Raw genomic sequence first — 20,134 nt, 5'->3', positions numbered from 1 at the left:
TCGAACAAGTGGGTTGGAGATGTACATGTACAAAGTGCATGCAAGTGATGCAATTTTACCATGCGTGTACAAATGATTTTTGTCATTGATGTTGCAATATAGAGGAAAGTAGCAAATCTGAATTTGCTGTGGTTTTTTTTTGTTTGTTTGTTTTGTATTGTATTTGTTTTTGAATATAGCTACACACTCTATCCAAACATCCTTAGATTTTCCAGAATACTTATTTTCTTAATGGAATACCAACTAAAATCAATTAAAAATATATATGGTTAGCAATTCCTACACCAATTTATACATACTAGCTTAATGTTATAATTAATATTTATATTATTTATATTAGTTATAACAAAATTACATTATGAATTTTCTGTCCTTATCTTATCACAGTAGTTGGCCAAGGTATGGTGCTATGTCCCTTGAACTAACTGGAGAATTGGATGATGACCCTCCAGTCTATAAGCTATGGTTCAGAAACTACCTCCCTAGCACCAATGGATGTGCAAGAAAGCCTTCCATCTCTTCTCAGACCTCTTTCTTTTTCCCACGGCTCTCTGCCACCACCTTTATTTCCTCAGAGAACAGCCTGAAAGAAATTAGGCTACAAATACAATATCATCACTACCCACATGCAGACTACTGATAGCTAGCATAAAAGCAAAGTCCTTTAAACTTAATTTGAGTGTAAGACTGGTAACAGTTTCCTTCCCTCCCTGAAAGATAACTTCAGTCTTTTCTGAACAAAACTCTAATGGGATAGTCATCACACTGTTGATAGAGAGATTCAAACATCTAACACAAACAATATTACTTAGTGAGCAAGCCTCATCTTTAAAACATTCTTTCATTGCTACTTACGCCTGTTCAATATCCTTCTGCTTAATCCAAAAGCAAATTATTTTATTTACAATCAGATGTAGTTACTGTGGAATGAGTGTATAGCAAATGTATTCAGCACCTCATAAAAATAATGTAGCACCAAGAAAGATGTTGTCTTTTATGTCAGTCCAACTTTTGTGTTTCTAATGACCTCAAGGTGGTTTTTTTTTGTTGGATTTTTTTTCCATATTCAGCAGTGTCAGGAAGAGTGCTAAATTAGAATGTTTACAAATTAAATAGAAAATCTATGCAACACATGTCTTCTGTAGAAACATTCTTCTCTGTGTTAAACTGAAGATTTACATGCATTTCTATATGATGGAAATGACTGGGCAGATTATAACATTTGCATTAATTTTAAGATCTTCAGACACTCACATTTCAAATTGTTTTAGGACAATTTCTTCAAAGATAATGCATGGTTTAATTCTTAATAGAACACCTGCTTCATAATGTTTAATCTTGACATTCAAAAATTAATTAAAAAGTATTAAATGCATAATACTCCATCATTCTGTACAATGCAACCTCGAGTGCTAATGAGCAGCTATTGAATAACGCTTCTGGTGAATGGAGCCAGAATGTCTGGTCATTAGATGATAGCAGGAATATTTTAGATGGTAAACAAATATCGAAGGAACCCACCATTATGAATAAAAGTTAGCTTAACAGAATCTAAAATCAATCTTTTAAAGCACTGGTAATTGAATTATACTTTCTATACAAAAAGGAAAATGTTTTGTTTTGTTGTCTTTTTTTGCTCAGAGTCCCTGTAGTTTCTGATTGCTACAACAAAACAAAAAATAGATGAAAACAAACATTCAGAAAAGTTCCCTAAACCAGCACAGTTCCTCCTTTTCTTGATGAGATGCAGAACCTTTCCATAATGCACAATCCACCATCTTTTGAACAAACAGTACACAGAAAACAATATTGCTATGATGATATCCAATACAAACAAACACAACCCATTTCCCTGTTGTCAGTGTTCATAAAATGTGAAGCTTGGATGGAAAGAACGAGAACAAATATAAAAGTGAAGAAACATTGGTGGTGATTTAACATGGATGGGAAGCTAAGCCCCACAGCACCATTTTATCATTCTTCCTTTTGGGCTGAGTAAGGTGAAAAAATATGATGAAAAAATAACTCATGAGTTGAGGTAAAGACAGAAATATCATTCACCAATTACTGTCATTGATCAAACAGATTCAGTATAAGGGAGATTACTGTATGTTGCTGGCTACAGGTAACAGGTTGCTTTTGCTTTACTATTTCACAGAACAAAGATGACTTTTCATTTATCTCCCAAAAATCCACATAATTAATCAGAAACTTGCCCAAATAAAATTATAGACCTCTCTCTCTCTTTTTACCCTTTTTTTTCCTTCTCTTTATCTCTGGAATCACTTGATATTCCTTTGCCTACTAATAGGCTAAACCTACTTCATTTAATTTACTTCTAATAGTTTCATCATGTATAGAAATAATTCTCAATGTCAAGTCTATCAGTGTTGTTTTTCAACAATGTCTAATTCTTTTTGACTTTTCTATAATTATACTTCCTGTGTATTATGATCCACTCCATAATTTATATCTGCTTAACAGCATAAATCAAGATCACAGAATAACAGAATCACAAAAATGTCAGAGTTGGAAGGAACCTCTTAGAGATCATCAAGTTTAGCACCCTGCTAAAGATCATGCATAATTTTATCAACTTGAATTTCCTGGTGTAGTTTGTGTTTATAATTTAGTTCTGAAAAGACCGCCCACTGCATAGGAGCATGATCACTAGAAGTAGATGCTTCTGAACATGGTTTTCCAGGTATGACTGTACTATCTACTGTCATGTTTTAAAATAATGTGTAGGAAGGCTGGCAAGGGACTAAGTGATCTCCAAGAGGTTATAGAAGTTTTTCACATTCTTTGCTGTTAGTTCTAAAATAAATGTAGCAGAAATTGAAGACAAATGCAATCAAACAGGGCAAGACCATAGAGACTGAACATTCAGGATGGAGTACTTGGATCCTCTGCTGGTGTTTTCATTATTGTTTATTTATTTATCAGATATAGTCCTGGCAGCAGAACTACAGACTCCTTCTTGGTAGGTTGATCATTAACAGAACTGAATCTTCCTCTAGCACATGCTCTGGCTCCATCTAATAGCAAACGTCTAATTCCTCTCTGATGAAGGAGAATGAACCATGCTGTGCCAGTGTATCAGTGTGCTTGCAACCCTCCTCTGACTCATCATGAAACTGAATCCAAGACTCAGACTTGGGAGACAGCTCTGAAGTCCACAGAAAGACACTGCAGTCATGAAACTTATCCTCTTGCATTTTAACAAGAAATATTATGCATTTAATTTAAAATGATAACACTTTGAAGAAGTAATTCAGTGATATGCATCATGAATGACTGGGTCAGCCTCTGGTGCCTTGCAGTTTGGCATTTCCCCTGTGGGATATAAGCCTTGTCCCTGTCATCATTGCTTGCCTTTGGCATGCTCTAGGCATCTGCATGCTGAATGTGCATCCATTAATTGGCTTCTTACTGGTACCTAATTCTCTCCCTAGCCAGTGTAACTGGCATTAGTGCTGGGAAAGGTTTCTAGACTATCCCAGAAATGCTACCCCAGTGCTGAAAGCACTGATAGTGATACATGATACCTTTAATGATCTCATTAATTGCTCCATTCTTCCATAGGTTCGGATTCTAGCATTGGTAGTAAAAGGCATGCAAGAAAAAAGAATAAAATTATGCCCAGTGTGCTACTTTGTCATACTCATAGCATGTAGTAATAATCTTCTGAGTTCTGAGTTTTCAAATTGATTTATAATATTCAACTACATTTTAACTAACAGCAAATATCTAAAAATTAGCTACAAAGCTATAGTCTCCATTTATTTATTTATTTATTTATTTATTCTTTTAGATTTTCCCCCCTGCTGATTTCTGTAATGACCGTGGTGGGTGGGTGAAGGATGTGTTAACTAAACAAGCAATCACATTTCAGTGAATGTGTCTGTGGCCAGCATCTGGCACTCTGGTACTGACTGAAGCTTGCATGCCTTTTCATAATCCCAGAAGATTTTTGAAGATTAAGAGCTGATGTTTTATAACATTCTCCTGTAGCTGGATCTACCCTTGCTGACATTTGCAAAATGGACAAAGTGCCCATAGTTTTCCTATGTGCTGCATGCATTGTTATTACTAATGTTACACTGCATGGCTCTTGTTGATATGTAGATCTCAGCCTTAGCTACTCAAAACCAGTGGCCAATGCACAATGATTCAAAAAAAATCCCCTAATAAAGCTTACTAAAATTCATTGTTGCTTATAGGTGCATGGGTGTGAATAGGTGCACATGTGTGTAAATACATCTCTTCCTGGCCCTGCAGTGATGCTGTGAAGCAGGAAATCCAATTATACCTAACTTAACATGCATAACTAAAAATGTTATTATTGGTCATAAAATTATCCAGCCCTTTTAAAAATCAAATCTATGAACTATGAGTGTATTCCTCAGGCTGACTTCATGCTGTGTGAGGAAGTGCTCCCTTTAATTTGCTTTAACATCGCCCGCATTATACAGGCCTCATTTCCATGTGAGAGGAGGTTGAGGGAAAGTGGCTGCCTGTAAAGTGCCTGTGAATTTGAGCTCAGGCAAACTTCTGCCACTTCTGTGATGGGGCAGCTTTCACATACACTACATGGCATTTCCCAAGTCAAAGCACAACTGTATCTGCTTTCCAAATGTGTCCTAAAATGAAATGTCACCACTTTGATGAACAGCTTCTGTAGCAAAACAGCGTGTGCCTGACCAAATGGCAATACACCACTGTTACACAAAAAATGAGAGTAATAAAATAAAATGATGCTGAACAGCAAAATTCCACGCTATTAGCAAAGAAAAAAAAAATCCATTAGGACCAACAGCAAACCATATTATCTTTTAAAAACCTTGAACATCTACAGATTCATCATCTTGACAAATGAAGTAGATGAAAGTTAACAAAGATTATCACTATTTACTGTGCAGTGAATTCATCTTGTAAAACTTCAGTTCCAGTAGGAAGACTCCATCACAGACCCATGAAGAGCGGGATGTGCACTTGTTTCAGTGGTGTGTGAAATCTGTGCTGAGCTCTGGGACATCTTCACGGAGTATATCCAAAAAAGGACAACAGAGCTGTGAAGGTTCTGGAGCACAAGCCTTATGGGGAATGTCTGAGGGAAAAGGGGTTGTTCAGTCTGGATAAGAGAAGATTCAGGGGAGAACTCATCACTCTCTACAGAACCCTGAAAGGAGGTTGTGGTGAGGTGGGGGTTGGCCTCTTTTCCCAGAATGAGAGGTAATGGATTTAAGTTGTAGCAGGAGAGGTTCAGGTTAGATATTAGGAAAAATTTCTTCCCAGAAAGGGTGGTGAGGCTTCGGCACAGGTTGCACAGGGAGGTGGTGGAGTCACTGTCTCTGCAGATGTTTAAGGAAAGGGCAGATGTAACACTGAGGGCCATGGCCTAGAGCAGTCAAAGGCATGGGCTGATGGCAGGACTTGGGGATGTTAGTGGTTTTTCCAACCTTAATGATTCTATGATTCAATGATTCTATATCTGTGACTGGAGTGGCATTTTGTGGCCACCAAAATCTGTTTTTTGTCCCATATCTCTGCACAAAGACAATATGAGCCATGACATGACTTAAGCTTTTCCAGAAATATATCCTGAACATGAACTTCCATAAACATATTTCAGGGTGCAAGTCCTTGACAATGCCTTCACAAACTAGTTTATTTGTATTTGGGTGTAGAAATGATGTTACAATTGTGAGTTTCCCCACGCTGCTAGTAAACCAGGCACGCTTAATGGTGCAGTAAAAAACATATTAATCATAAGTTCAAGCCAGATTTTTATACACTGGTAACAGAGGTTACAAGTAACACAAACGCAAGCAAAATCCCAGCTGAGATTTTAAGTTTGCAGACTGATTGCTTTCTAGCTGCTCAGCTTTTCATACTGAGGACAGTAAGACGTATCTCAGCAATCACAGGTGACAGTCACAGTTCACAGTCTTTTGAATTTTATTCACCATTCTGAAAAAAAATGTCAGCTTTCACTGTGCACTCATACATACATTTAAAATTACTGTTTGGAATACAAATGCATTAGACTTGGCCAACTTGGGCACTTAAAGATCATTTTCTCCTCTCCCAGGTTCACACCTCATCTAGTGCAAGCTCTGTAAATTGCCCAAATGCTGCAAATTGCTTTTCCAAAAGACAAGTACCTCATCTGTTACAAAGAGCTGGTACTGTTGGTTAAGTTTTTTTTTTGCTTGTTTTGTTTTTTATCTTAGCTATGAACATGAAGCGTCATACAAGTAATCTGCTTGTTCTATAAGCTCATGGTTTTTATTACCGTGGCAACTAAGCGATCTGTTGCAAATGCTTTTTGCTGCCAATTTTAGGGGGTTTCCATACCACAGAAAATGTCATGAAGAGCAGATAAATAAGTAACTGACCCCTTCCCTAATGTTTGTATCAGATTTAGCAAATGGGAGGATAAACATATTTTGACGATGAGATTCCTGGGTGTCCAGAACTAATGATTGTAAATAGATTACCTGGATTAAAAACAGATCCGAGTTTTTAGTTTTGTGACAATCACTAATATAATTCCAGTGAGGAACAGAATTTCATTTTCAGTACACACATACACACAGGGAATTTTTGAATCTGCAGAGGAAAACCAAACAAATCACTTGAACAAAATATTTGTTCCGCATACATCTTTGTATCTTCATGAGCAAATAAGCAATGAAATGCTCACAGCAAACATTGTATAAATTGAAAAATCAAGCCATTTCCAATGAAAGAAGTGGTAAGGTGCTTGCTTCCCCCCCTCCCCCCCCCCCCTTTTTTTTTTCCCGCAGAGGATTGTGGCATTTAGTTGACTGTTTCAAAGGGAGAGTAAAAAAATAGAAAACAGAGGCAGTTACACATTCATCTAATGCTGTTACTCTGTCCATTGCAGGGGGGTTGAAGCTTGACGATCTTTAAGGTCAGTTTCAACCTAAACCATTCTGTGATTCTATGATTCCATGTTTCTCAGCTGTCACTGGTGTGTCCTGCTGACAAGTGAGAAGCTTCCCACTCCTACACAAGGAGGAGATGGAGTCTATATCCCTGTTCAGATGAAATCTCCACTGTTTCCTACTCAAACAGCAAGTGACCTGTTGCGCTACCTTTAAAACGTTGAAGGCAGCAGGCTGTACAGAAAAATGTGGCTGAAGTTTAATTTTTCTCTGGAAAATTATTTCCTTTTCTATAAGGGGAAATAGTTTCAAACTAAAAGAGGGAACATTTAGATTGGATATAAGAAAAGTTTTTGATGATAAGGGTAGTAAGGCAGTGGCACAGGTTGCCCAGAGAGGTGGTGGTAGCCCCACTCCTGGAGACAGTCAAGGTCAGGCTGGACAGGGCTTGGAGCACCTGATCTAGCTGTAGGTGTCCCTGTTCATCACAGAGAAGTTGGACTAGATGACATTTAATGTCTTTTCCAACTCAAACAATTCTATGGTTCTATAAATCTTTCAAAACATGTATATACAAATGACACATCAGTGCTCCACAGTAATCCTTGCAGTGCTTTACGTACAAAGCACAGTGTTTACATGTTTGTTGTGGGTTTACTGTCATCCTTCAAAATTCAGTGTGAAATTTGAAAATCAGGCCAGACTATCTACTTGGTGTGATCATAATTATTAAAGGAGTTGTGTAGAAAATCTGCCCTAAATTACAGCTCAGGAGCCTCAGTGTAGACTACAGTACTACAGCTGATTCATAGAGATGGACACAGAGCGTAAACCCTGAGGACACATTTCTAAAGTGCTGCATTAGTCAGAAAATATTGTTATTCATCAGATTTGTTTCATCACCATGTAGTCTCCAGATATATAAATTAATAAAACGTTTCTTTTATGCTGTTGCTAGTGAACCACATTTGACAGAAACAAAAAACTTCTTCAACATTATTTTTATGTATTTTTTATATCTTGAATATTTTTGTGATTAAAAAAAAACATCTTGATAGAATCAAATGTTTTTATAAGATATAAAACATAAACGTTAAGATATTTTTTGTTGTTAAGAAGTACGTTTTTTGAATGTTTAAGATAAAAATAGAAGGTAGCTATAATTCTTAATATGCTATTCCATATCATTAAGTAAAGATTATGTGCAATCAATATAGTTCCCTTCTTTTACAACTTGTCTAGAACTTCACGTAAGATTAACTTTACAGCACTCAAGGTTGTTTACGTGTAGGTGCATTTTAAGCCCGTGTATGAAATTACACACACATGGGAGTTTGTTCAAGTCACATTTGTTATCACTGCTGTTGCAGAACACCCAGCAAAGAGGCTTTGTCCTGTCTGTGGGCAGACTCTGGGCTTTCTCTTCACATCAACATTTATAATAAAATGTCAGCAAATTTGGACAAGAGATGCATATTTTCCTTATTTTTTCTCTGATTATATAGTAAAATGTGAACTCACCACCTGCAAATTAAATGTGCTTGAGATGTTTATCCCCTACAGGACCTGATCTGGAGATTAAACTAACGTTAAACACTGCACTGCACTGAATTTTTTTTTCTATTAACTCTCCTCATAGGGTATTTTTTATTTATTTATTTTTTTCTGTAGCTTCTGCATTTTCATGCCCTCATTTTTAACTCCTCTGAGACCTTCTTCTGAGTTCATCTTCCACAGCCCTTGCTGGTTGGATGAGTTTTGGGAGCTCACATCTCAGCTTTCTTATCCAGATGGTAGCTGTAACCTGGCACCCTGCAAGAATTGATTGGTTACTAGGATCCAAACATTAAATATTTAAAGTGGCACCACACCATTCATAAAGTGGAACATAAAGTGTTTGTTTACTCTCTGCTAATTATTTTAGTCAAAGCAGGCAGACTCAACTGTCTGCATTATTAATTAAACCTCTAAAAAATTCTAAGGACAGGAAATGTTCTTCTCTGCTGGTAATAGTGCTGAAGAATAAGCAGTAACTCTCACTAGCCATGTGATAACAAGAAAATCTTTTCCCCCAAACCGGGTCAAAACAAATCTAAACAAATTATGTTTAAAATACATACAATAAATGCATACATTATGACATTTGTACATGTACATAATGTACATATACATTATAATTACATTATACATACATTAAATACATACATTAAAAATGGTGGGGATAGAAGATTGCTATCCATGCAGGTTCAGATTCCGTTTGTTAAGAAGGTATGTTTAGTGCTACTGATTTAGGATCATAGAATGGTTTGAGTTGGAAGGGACCCACAGAGGCAATCCAAGTCCCCTTAACAAGGACACATACAGCTAGATCAGGTGCTCAGAGCCCAAGGCCTGGCCAGCCTGACCTTTAGTGTCTCTAGGGATGGGGCATCCACAACCTCTGGGCAACCAGAGATACTTCATCATCCTTATTGTAAAACTCTTCTTCCTTATTTCCAATCTAAATTTATTTTCTTAGTTTGAGGTCCTAGTTCTGCTTGAGACTGTGAAAAGTTTTTATGGAGTTAAATGGCAAAGTCTCATATCTCTAAAGTAATGTACATTTAAAACAAATCAGTTTGAAGGTTATTCTAAAGGAAAATAAGTTTCCACACAACTTCCATCATTGTTAATTTTTTTTTACAGATACTTTTCCTATAAGAGTAACATATACTCATCACTTAGTTGTGTCATCAGAAATGCTGTAAAGTGATAGAAATCAGAACAAAAACTCACGTGTGCTGAACTGTGCAAAAACAAATAAATAAATAAATAAACAAAACAGAAGCAAACAACTCCCTCAACAATTATATGTTTCAGTGAAATAATTCAATATTTTCATTGCATAACCTGGAGCAATGCAAGTTTTCTGAGATGGGATTTTCAACTTGAACCTGAAACTCTTGCTTCATTCTATCAGAAGTTCCGCATGTGGTTGAGTGCTGATTTGCAGTTTAGGATGAAAACTACTCAAAATTCTCTCTTTTTTTTATTAGACACAGGGGAATAGATCCAAAGAGAGCAGAAGTGATGCAAAGAGGTGGGATAGATGCAAGCCTACATGTCTGTGAATTGCAGCTTTAGAGTGCTGCAGAATATAAAGCCTACCACTCTGCTGTGTGTCTCCACAGGACTCTGGAGCCTAATTATAAGGCCGTATGAAAAAGTTCTGCTTGTCAGCAGTGCCAGCAGGGGAAAAAATCCACAATTTTGCACATTCACAGAAGAATAAAATATTTAGGCAGAAAATCATCATTGCTGCAGATGGACACTTACAGGACAAAAATGGGTAATTTTTGTGCAGCTCTGCTGGTTGCTAACATAGCCAGAATCCATTTAGCAGCACATTTAAAGTTCAGCCTAGAATTCCTCCGTTGCTGTCACCAGTGAGAAAATATTTCAGAGAATGTTTGAGGTTGAGGGCCTCAGGTAAATTCAAGGTCGGTGGGAATCATAATACACTGAGCAGGGAGGACTTCAAAATTAGCATTGCTATACTTGCTTCTGCCAGCATGGAATTTGGTACAGGATGGTTTTCAGTCCTTCTGGGTAAGGTTTAGCCACAAAAGCGGGATCACATTCACAACAAGGTAGTATGTGAGAATATGCTGTCTCCATAGAAATTAGGGAGAACTAGAAGCATCACAGGAGATGTGCGCTGACAGGGAAAGCAGTGGTTAGCATTTCCAAATGGGATTTAACTGCTGGCTTTCTTGTTTAAGGACACATTCTTTACATCCAAACTCTGAGTGAGAAGAAATATACCTATGAATGGTATGCTTTATACCCAAAACACGTTACAAGTATCCCTAAGGTACTTTTAGGAGAAATATAACTTACAGAGTGATAGGTACAGCTCTGATTCCCAATAGCATTCGGGTGACAGCTTCCACCCATTCTATCCAAGAAACTTGATAACCACAAACTGTTCTCTGCGTATTCTGTGTGACTCCCCTCATCCCCAGCATTGCCGATGTGCATGGGCATGTATCTGACAGAACAGAAGCAATTTATGTGGATTTTCCCCTTCTTCCCCCCACTCACTACTGAGCAGAGGAAAGGGGACACATCACTACAAGGTTATCATCGTTTCTGAACTACACAGCCTGTGTTTACAGTCTCTCAGTGGAAAATCTAGCTCTTAAGCTGCAGTGACCTGTGCTTTCAGCTTTGGATAAGTGTTTTTCTCTTAAGCTTGTTAAATGCAGTGTGAATTTAATGTGAAAGTGCTTTGTTTCTTATTTCCTTTTTCCTTCTTTTCCCTCTGCGTCACCTAATTTGACAGTCCTTGGAGTGCTAGAGAGTCTCTTTAATGTACCTCAAGACACAAGGACTCTGACTTCGCTGTATTAAAAAAATACATTTGTTACTTTCATACATGGCAATGAGAGTGATGAAGGGTTGTGTTCTCAATATTTCCCTGATCTCCTTCTTCTTTGTCTGACAGTGCAATCAAGTACGAATTACAGAAAAGGCAAATCAAACAACAATTAAGAAAACCAAATACATGCCAGCCTACCTGAGGGAAAATCTCAGGTGATAAGGAAATAAAAGGAAAATGGCAACAAAATAGATTGCACAGGGTGGTGGGAATATCTCAAGTCATAAAATCCAATCATATATTTTTATAGAGGTAACTAAGAAATTCAAAACAAAAAATAATTTAAAGCAATAAAAGTCTCATGTAGTAGGACCTTCTGTCTATAGTCCGACAAAGTTTCTAGTGACTGAACTACTAGAATATTTCCAGAAAAAAGGTGTCTTCAAATCTATTGTACAGTCTAAAGAGGTACGATAGCTCTATGTACAGTGTGCTTGATTCTGGAAGCTGAACTTGTGTGTGATTCATTTTCTCCTTTTCAAATTTATGGGTCGATGTTTTTTACTTATTCTCTTCAAAGGACAATTAGACTCAGTGAAAAGTAAACCTTTTTCTTTTGTTTTGCTTTGTTTCTCATCAGAATACTCTAAGAAAAATATAGGTAACAACAAAAAGCCTCACAAGTACCTGTTTACACTGTTTCTTCTACTGACAAAATATTCTAGATCCTATTATACCACCTACAGGTAGTTTTTAGAGAAATGCTTGGGATGCACTTAGCTGCTTAGCTGCTCTCCTGCAAGTTACAAAAAGCAAGTATGTCCATCATTTTTTTGGAGAGGTTTCTCCTAATCCACATCTATTAAACCAATCCCCACAAAAAGAGACTGATATCTCTCCTGAAATTCTACATAACCCATGAGACAAACACAGTTGTGGAAACAGACATTTTCAATATATATTAAATGTTCAACTGACCAGACTTTCTTATACATCCATTTTTTATTTGATACAGAATTTCACTAGGAAAATATACAATCATTTTCTTTTGATACAGAATAACAGTCTACTTGACTATTTTTCTGCCACATCTGAGACTCTATTACAGATCCTACATAAATCATAGACTGCTTATATATTTAATATAAATATTAAATATCAATATGTTTCATACATTTAACATTTTTGGTAAGCCTTGAAAGAAATCTGCTAAAATCTTTGCATTCCTTTATTAATGAAGTTATGTTGCTTCTAAAAAAAAAAAAAAACTACTTTGCAGAGATTGTCAGAGAAGGAATCTTGAGAGTATTTTGAGTATGTTTAATGAGAATTTGCAGAGATAACAGAAATTTTGGACTGCTAAGTTTTGGAGGGAAACGATCCTTCAGAGAGTATATTCTTCAGTATCCCCGTGTGCTGAATGCTTCTCAACTTGGTCAACATTTCCTGCTAAGTTGTTTTGGTTTTTTTTTTCAGAAAAGCATTTCAATTTTTTCAGATCTTGATCAATCAGACTGTCTTGCTTCTGCTTTTCAGAAAATACGCTAGAGTGTAATATCCACGTTTAAATAAATGATTCTACTTTGATGCTGCATATTTTCTCATGTTGTTGATTAATATGTGTAACATATTACACACATCCACCTCCTACCTGATGCCTTCAAGAATGTCTCAATTTGTTGCTGATGACATTCAAATTTCCTCCAGAGATGTCTTGTGAAGTCACAAGCAGAGGATTATGCCCATCAGAGAATGATTCAGGCTCAAAGTGATTGATAAGGCAAATAAATACTTAGATGTTCGCAATCTGTCAGTTGTGAGAAACAAGTGGAGAAACAAGTCTGCAGATGGTTAAGCTATATATCATGTTTTCTAAATTCTCTCTTTGTGTGCCTATGGTTCTCCTAATAAATTATCCTGCCTCATTATCTGATGTGTTGTAAATTTTCAATTATGGCTCTTCTCAAAACCATGTAACAGTCACTTTCTCAGCATGAAGATATTTCAGTGTATAATACATATATTCCAAAGTCCACATAGAGTAATTACAACACAACAGTTTTAGTTGAGAATCTGCACACACAAGCATCAAAGACATGTTATGACATCAGAGAAGTTAAGGCTTTATTCACAGATTCCCTGAGCTGATTTTTATATAAGCAATAAAGCATGACACTGCATATGTTATAGTGGAGTAGAACATTTTGAGCATCTAGCAAAGCATGAGACTGAAAAATCAAGCAATTGTTTCATCTCAGATGTGCAGAAGTGAAAAATAAATAAATAAATAAATAAAAGCCATTGCACAGGAGTGAGTAGACTATTTTGCTTCTCTAAATCATTGTTTTTTGGACTGACCAAAACTAATGCAACATTTTAATAAGGAGAACTTACCTCCAAATAGAATCTAAAATGAAAGTCCATGCACTTGTTTTTAATAGTGTTTGTTTTGCATGAGATTTTGGATAGCTGAAGAATGATTTTAGAAAAGAAGTGTAAAAAGAATGCACTTTATGCATAATTGTTGTGGACTGTCACTACAACAAACTCTGAAAAATGTGCTGGATGTTTTGTAGCAGGTGTATGTGATTGTAGTGCTGCAGATCACATTTTTCTCTCTCTCTTGCTGTATTTCTGTTGTGGTTGCACTGCTTTATTCTGGTGTGGGAAGTGATCTTCAAGAAGTCTGTAAAAGACGATGGTAGAATGGTTGTGTGACATAGGTGTAGATGTAAGCTTCCCGAAGGTCACAAAGAGGAAAAGGCGAAGAGCTCTTGAGTTGAGCCATATGTTCTTTTCATTCAGGGGCCACTTTGTGTTTACAGCTCCAAGTACAATGCAATATTGATTTATGATTATAGAGTCTAGTTGCTATGATGATGATAATAATGATAAGATATAGAATGGAGTCAAAGGACCTTGCCAACAAAACAACAAATCTTACACTGCAATTAGAATTCTAATCTAAATACCATTTAGAGTGGAATTCTGATGTGAATTAAGACAGTTGGGTCATCTGCATTTTAAACTGGCATCAGCATTTTCAGAAATTAATATGCATTTTTGTAAATATATGTACCTCCAGGTTATGCCTACAATTTATATATGCAGTCAGTGTACTGTACATCAAACTAAGTTAAATAGTAGGTAGAGAATTATTCTTGAACTTCCTTCAGCTTTCAAATTGTATATTTGCAGCCCTAGAGACAAACCTCGGTAGTCTGAATCAAAAACAGGGTTGTTTAATATTACAGGCAGTGAATTAGTAAGCACAGAAACATATAAACAAACAAAAATAAATTAAAATTCCGCTTAGTTGTAGAATTTTTTTTTTGTTCTTTGTCCAGAACTTCCAATAATTGCGTGGAATGTAACAATATATTTGTATGCTAGGCATATTAAAATTCCTATTTCAGAAACTGTTTCTCTGCCCCCACTCAAAGCCACCACAAGACTAAATGACAAAAAGTGAAGGTGAATATTGCAAAGCTGATTGATTCTGTCAGTCCATCAACACTGAATTACACAAAAGATTTTCAACAAATTCAGAATAATTTTTTTGAACAACTAAAATACTTCACCATTGGAAGGTGTTCTCTCTGTCAGCCATCTTAGAAGAAGAAATGAAATATATACTTCCATTTTGTTGACTCATTTTCATGTGATTTTATTCATTAAGTTTCAGATCAACGTTGAAAGCTTAATTTTGAGTAAGATTATTGCAACACACATCTTCTGAATATATATTTTTATGACTAAGCAAGAATTACAATATTTTACATATAATATTTGAATATCTTCTCAAAATTATATTACGGAGATTCTGCTGTTAGACCATATACATCTGACACCCTGAAGACAAAGTCTATTTCATTCCTCCAGCCTATCTTGATTAAGAGCATTGGTGTAATAAGTTGCTAGTTGTCAGGAACATTATGTCCACAAGGTAATTCTTGTCCCTCAAGTACTTAATGGAAACTCTAAAACCAACAGAAACAAAATGGGGTTCGTGAATTCTTGCAAATTGTTGTAATTTGGCAAGGGAAGATAATTGCAAGACTGAGCTGATGCTATGTCTACACCTATTACAAAACTGTACATTTAATCTCCATCAAAATGATTTGTAGGCAAGGAGTCCTTTCAGCTATATAGTAAATCTTAAACTTCTGGCTATTAAGTGTGAAGCATTTCTCACTCATAAGAGACTGAAGTCTGTCTTTCATATGTTAAATGGAAAACTGTCATCCTATATCCATCTCAGCAATCGCAGCAAACTATCTTTAATATCTGTCTTGTTCTAGTTCTAGCAGCAGAAGGTTCTCCAAAGATACCATCACAGTTTAACACCATTTACAGTAAAGCCTTCAAGAGTATCCTAAAAAAGGAAATTCCCAGAAGATGGTTTTGATGGATGGAAAGAGTTTGATACATTTTCTACTTCCAGATATGGGAACAGAAAAGATATCCATTTTTCCAGAGACTGACATGTAAGTTTAGTCCTAAAGAAGATGTGAACTATGGTGTTCGTAACAACTACATGAAAGCTTAAGTAACTCTTGTCATTTTGATAAAATCTCATGGCTCTATAAGCTTTGGAGTTGATCTGAGTGGGTCACTAAAGAATATAAACTGTAACATGGATCTTAATACTAATATTGTATTATATTCTCAGCACACAGAATCTAACATCATGTTCCCTGGTTTTGCATCCTCTTATATCCACCTAAAACTTGATTTGTATCTTTTACAAAGTATAGCAAAAAATCATTCTGAACAGTGTATAAGCAGATCCAATTTTGTATGACTCACACACAAATAAGCCAAGAAATCGTTAAAAAATCTAACAGATTATATTTCCTTCTACTAAAAAATATGCTATTGCCATTTTTATTTTTGCTTGCAAAGACACAGTCACTACTCCAATATATAGTTTATGTGGGTGGTTAAGTGCATACAGATATACATACATATACACACATTACAAGGCTTTGAAATCTCATTTATCTTACAAAATTTTAATAAATTCATAATTTTTTTTAAGGCACGGGCCTCTAATGGAATGTTATTGATCAAGATTGTCAGAAGATAAAACTCACTGAGGACTCCATCACTTTCAGAAAAATTATTTTCTCCTTGCAAAGTGCTAAGAAGGTGATAATCAGGGATGTAACAGACCCTGAATAAATAAACTCAAAGGAAATGCTTCACCCAGAAGGAAGAAGAAAACTTTATGAAACAGCTGCCAGTGTCATATTAACAAGAAAATGCCTATTTGACATTGATTCTCAGGGTTTAAAACTGCAGTACAGACTGTGGCAGCTTACAGTTCAGTGCTTTAGAGTTGTTTAAATGATTGTCTTGAAACTGTGAGAAAGTGCAAAGCACAAACTGATTGGGAGCATATGAAGGGAGGAAGAAGATCTAGAGAGGTGAATTATGCAGTGAGTTCAGAGGAACCAAAATAACTGTGTTGCAGGTTACATGCAGAAACACTAAATCATTCAGAAAACAAACAAACAATCAAACCCACAACAATTTTTGCAGTGTCACTGAATCAGTCACTGCAGCTGGCTCAATGCCAGTCCTTTAACATGTACACTCTTAACATATGGTTTCTTATGATGCATTTAGTAAAGACTTGCATTAATTACTTAAAATAAGCATCCCTATAATTAACCTAGTTAGAAAACTTTCAGTGCATCGAATCTTTTCAGTAGAGCAGATTTTTCTATACTGCTAGCAAATCAGATTTATTCTTTTTGAACATGTCATCTTTACAACAAGCAAGAAAGAAAAATGAATCTCAGGTTGTCGCTTAAAGCACCACACGTTAACCTCCTCCTTTCACCCAGAGCTCCTTACCTTTACTGACACCCTCTGGTCCCTGTCTTTAAGTCAGGTTGGAATTCACTCCAGCACTCCTTCGAAAAATTTACTTTCCAAATCAATATTTTGTGGAGCACAGAACTAGACATTTTCTGAAACCCCCATAAATCATATCACAATTCCCTGGTAGCCTACCATGTCAGCAACTTATTCAGGAGACTCCAGCAAATTTGCCAGTCACGACCTTCCTGTACTGAATCTGTGCTAACAGACTGCTAAGTTATGCATTTCTTAAAGTTGTCCTTTATTATTTCTCAACAGTGGAGTTTTAATCATCCCTTTTAACTTAGCTGCAGGTTATTTTTCCTCAAGATGTGTTTTCAGAGCTGTTTCCTTCCAAGTGTTCAGTCATACTTTAGACAGTTACTTTTTTTTGTTGTTTCATATTTTCTATTTTCATTCTTGTTACATGTGCCCTCATTATAAAATGAAATTAAGATTCCCTGCCATTTTAACCTAGATTTTAAAATAAGACCTTCGGCTTTATGTCAAGCTTTGAAAACACACATCTGGAGGTGTCAGTTTCTGGACCATCCGTAGCTATTGTCACACTTCTGTGTCACAAACACTGCTTGTTCTGACATTTTGCATTGGCATTTACTCTGTAAGTATACAAGACAGGAGAACTACATGTTGAATAGTACACTTCTCAAACTATCTAAGCTGTTATCACCTTCCAAAATGCCTCATTCTCCTTTTACATACATATGTACTTCTTGTCTCCTAAGACTTTGTCTTCTTAACCACATCTTTTAATCATTCACACAGCTAGAGGTATATTGCCAAGAGGGCCACTGCACATGAAATATTCTTTAATTACCAGAGTTCGTGTCTCAGCTTTCTGTCTTCCTTTTAGTATACCTCACACTAGAAAACAAGCTTCTTCCCAATGCAGGGTAGACACTGAAAGGTGCTTTATTATTATTATTATTATTAATAATAATAATAATAATAATATTTTCTACCCCAAACTGTTAATAAATGCAGTACTAATTAAAAACAGTTTATGAACAGACATATTTGCAAATTCTGATAGGTATTTTGACAGCTCTTTAAAGTAATGGCCCAATTATTCCTAATTCTTCTGGTATTCACTGTAATAATATTAATCATGACAAACTGATTTTGCAAAATACTGATTGCCACAAAGTACTTGTGAAGGAGCACTACTATAACTCAAAAATAATTAATTCCACTCTTATTAAATGGAAAATGTCATCCAAATTTTAATTATCAGGAACTCCCCATAGCTTTTGGCTAACAGTCACCATGTCATTTATCTGTAGTTTCAAACTTCAGTGTCTGATCCAAAGCTGACCAAAGACTATGGGAGTGCTGTATCTCATGTCAAAGACTGTGACCTCAGGTCCTCCATTAAAAACATCGCTGAAAATGCATCATTCAGATAATATATTAACTTCTAAATAGTAATGATATTAATAAAAGGCTACATACTTTACCAAAATGTTATATTACTGAAATGCTGCAACGCACAGAAAACTTTACTCCTAGGTAGTCACTTTACAGTATCTTGTATTTCTTATATTTTATGAAGTTCCTGCGCTCAACAGGAATGAAACTAAATATCTGAGTAAGTACAGCTAGAGTTACAGAGACACAGTAGATGCTGATAAAAATCCTAGAAACAGTTTCATGCTGTGTGATATAGGAGTAACTCAGTTCATAGCCATCTCATAGTCATTCCAGATAGTCCCATCCACTTTACCTCAGAGAAGAGAAATCAGTGCATCTTTATGTAATTCCATCTCCTCTGCTGTCAGCACAGGAGAGCAGTGCCGGCACCACACTTCTCTAATTCAGGAGATAATTGTTTATCCCAAAGCCAAGTACCACTCCAAACTTCAGAAAACAACTTTCAGTGCATCACTATAAACTTGATACGCTACATTATTTTGTTTTACCCTCAAGCATTTACTGGTAGCTCTCCTAAACATAAAAAATACCACATTAGAATAGTCATTATTTCTCCGGAGTATGCATTTGTTCTCAGAGCCCCCACACCTCCCTTCACAACTCATTCACTGCAGTTGTTTGCTAGCTACTCAGATGACAGAAAGCACGTTAACAGATCACAGCAATTTCTGCCTCAACTTTTCCTCTCAATTATGACAGCATTTTCAAGGCAAGGATCTAAACAAAAAGCAAACCACATCAACCTGCAGTAGGAGCGCAAAAGCAAGATCTCTCACCGTCGCTGGCTTCACAGTCTGCTCCTGGAGATGCCGCGATGGATATTACAACAAATTATCTTCCCACACTCCGGAGTGTAACAGGGAAATCAGTGCCAGTTGGGGAACGGCGGCGACACTTACCGCGGCGGTGCGCCGTCTCTCTCTCCCTGACTCTCAGTCAGTCTTTCCCATCCTCCCGACAGCCTCAAATAGAGCAGTCCCTTATACTGTTCAGCCTGTGGGGAGCAGAGGATTGCAGAGTTGGTTGGTTTTGTTGTTTCTGCTTTTTTTTTTTTCCCTTTTTTTTTTTTTTCAACCATCCAGAGGTAGCACTCCCGACCCGACCGCCTCTCCACTCCGCACTCACTGCTGCACAGACCCAGGTGAAGACATCCGCGCTGCCGGCTCCCGAGAGCCCCTCCCGGCCCCGCCGTGCCCCCTCCCCGCCGGGGTGGGGGGGACCGACGTACCTCCCCCGGCTGAGCCTGGGGGGCGGGGGGCTCTGCCCGCCCCCGGCGGTGTGTTTCGGTGTGTGTATGTGTGTGTGTGTGTGTGTGTGTGTGTGTGTGAGCTCACACCGCGCCCCTCTATCCCTAAGCACATTCGGATACCCACCGCATCACAGCAAAGGGGCGACCTAGCGAGCTCTCTCCCCCATCTGCTTCCCTTCTCAAGCCACCAGCTTTCCTCAGTAACCATTTTATCCCCCATCACCACCTTAAAGATAGATTTTTTCCTTCACAATTTTTTTTTTCTTGCTTAAATACATTTTATTCCTCTCT

General features: G+C 36.9%; 1 protein-coding gene across 1 annotated transcript in view; it reads right to left on the bottom strand.

Annotated features, from left to right (window-relative positions):
- The window catches only part of CNTN5 (contactin 5), a 551,533-nt gene extending 531,744 nt beyond the window's left edge, over window positions 1–19,789 (bottom strand). The window contains exons 1-2 of the mRNA XM_065730018.1: window positions 19,720–19,789; window positions 19,371–19,588 (exon numbers count right to left, since the gene is read on the bottom strand). The gene's annotated coding sequence lies outside the window, so the exon portion shown is untranslated. The remainder of the gene's footprint in view (window positions 1–19,370; window positions 19,589–19,719) is intronic.
- Window positions 19,790–20,134: the final 345 nt, after the last annotated feature.

Source organism: Cyrtonyx montezumae, unplaced genomic scaffold, assembly GCF_038088225.1.
Source record: "Cyrtonyx montezumae isolate F1298 unplaced genomic scaffold, pur_monq_1.0 scaffold_12, whole genome shotgun sequence".
Lineage (NCBI taxonomy): Eukaryota > Metazoa > Chordata > Aves > Galliformes > Odontophoridae > Cyrtonyx > Cyrtonyx montezumae.
This window is presented reverse-complemented; position numbering and strand designations above follow the sequence as displayed.